Raw genomic sequence first — 2,205 nt, 5'->3', positions numbered from 1 at the left:
TGAAGGTTCCTGGAGGGGAGGCCACAGAGGACTTGGCTAAATTGGTTACGGGCATTAAGTAGGGCACATGTTGTGATGAGCACTGGGTATGTAAGTGGTGAATTACTACATTCTACTCCTGAAACCACCAGTACTCTATATGTTAACTAATTTGAATTTAAATAAAACCTTGAAATAAAAAAATAAATTAATAAATTTAAAAAAGAAGTTGATTTTAATAATACAGGAAAGACGCAAGGATAGATCCAAGGCAAGGGGGTTGAGATAAACAAAAGGAACTGTTGTATTCAAGAGAAAATATGGAAGATCAGTTAAGAGGATGCAGGGAAGTATAATCCTGAGTGCAGATTCCTCAAACCCTAACCTCAAATGACTTTCAATCTAAAAGCAGGAAAAGAAAAAGTGTGTGTGTGTGTGTGTGTGTGTGTGTGTGTGTATACCTATATAGTACCTGCACACAAAAGTACAGAAAAAATGTGAGAGTATATTATTACATCAGAGTTGTTTTGCAATCAATACTCTGCCATATTTTATTAATGTTACTATTTTCATAAGACTAATATATTTTAAAAAACTTGTTTTAGGGAAAAGGTGGAATTTTTATTGTATCTTTTAGAACAAGTAATATTTAACTTCCCCAAAAGAAGAAAGGTGCTCTTTCAGCTATGGGGAACAAACTGATCAATGTAATGAGGTTGGAATTAATCTGGTTTGGACTAGAGATGATGAGAAGATGATACCAACTAAAAAAACAAAGCACACAACCAGGGAACAGCTGTAGAATGTGAAAGAGGTAAAAATAATAATAATAATAATAATTTACAACCGGTTGAAAAATTGCTTGTTTGGGTTTATGAGTGAGAGTAGCAGAAGGAATTAAGAGAAGGCAGATGGGATTAAATTAAATAATTGGACCAACTGTGCCTGAGAGGAGGTGGGCTATGAGTGGCTGCAAGGAAATGGACCTCAGGACATAAGAGGATCGAAAGGGTTTCTAAGAGTGGGAGAGATGAAAGAGATTATTGAGTTGAGCTAAGGTCCAATAGAGAGACAAAAAAGAAAAGGTCACTTCACACAGCAGGATTATCTTGTGTGAAGACAAGTAGGCACACAATGGCAAGTCATATTTACCAAACCCTAACTAATTGAGTGTGTTGAAATGATGGGGCACATGTGTGTTTGGTCTGGGGACGCTAGGAAGATGTTATCACTTAGGTTTTGGAGAAATTCAACAGGTAGAAGGGGCATGGAGTTGGAGAAAGGGAGGAGCAAAATCTAGATGATCTTATACAGAATACCACAGAGTCTAGGTTTTATCTACTAATGTGCTGTCATTTGAAGATCTGTGATAAGATTTGCAGTTTTGAAAGATTTCTCCTTAGAGTGGACAACTGAGAAAGGGAGGAGAGAGACAGAATCAAGGTATTCTATTTATCCAGTGGTTTCTCAAAATTTATTGTGTATGTGATCTTGTTAACATTCTGATTCAGTGGGTCTGAGGGGAGCCTGAGTTTCTACATTTACAACATTTGTAGTAGTGAGAAGACAGGTTGCTGGCTCATGGGCAGCACAGTGAATAGAGATGGTGAAAAGTCCTTTTCTCTGGATGTGGTGAAGTGATGGGACCCTGATCCATAGACAGTAGCGGTTGCTCTACATCTATTTAGTGTCCTCACTAGGTGATTTTCTGATTAGTCATATTCCGGATTTGTGGCACACATGAATTTTAATTATTAACTGCTATAACCATTTAAGAATATTCACACAGGCCAGTACACCCTAGGTTTTCTCTTCTCTATGAATCAAGAATATGTTCTAGTGACATGTCTCTTTTCTTTATATAAATACCTATTTCATGAAATTGTACTCCAACTGATTTTCTGATAGAAATATAAATACATAATGAAATCATAATGCATTTTTTTCCAGTACTCACAGGACTGTTTTTACTCTGACCTGAAGAGATTGTGTAAATTAAACATTTTCTTTTCCAAACCGTTTAACTCTTAGAAATCATTATGTTTAAACACTGATGTGAGGAGGCTTCTGTTTCCTCTCTTGTGCAAACTAATTTGAGAACCCATACTTGTCAATGAGAGGGGTTTTCTTAGATATCCATCTTCTTCCAGTGATATTTGCACATTATGGAATTCAGTCATTAGTTTTAAGTTAAAGAGTTACTGAGTATTCATTTTCTAAACACAA

This window comes from Mustela erminea, chromosome 8 (genome assembly GCF_009829155.1).
Source record: "Mustela erminea isolate mMusErm1 chromosome 8, mMusErm1.Pri, whole genome shotgun sequence".
NCBI classification, from domain to species: domain Eukaryota; kingdom Metazoa; phylum Chordata; class Mammalia; order Carnivora; family Mustelidae; genus Mustela; species Mustela erminea.
The sequence above is the reverse complement of the archived record's forward strand: the minus strand, read 5'-3'. Positions refer to the sequence as shown.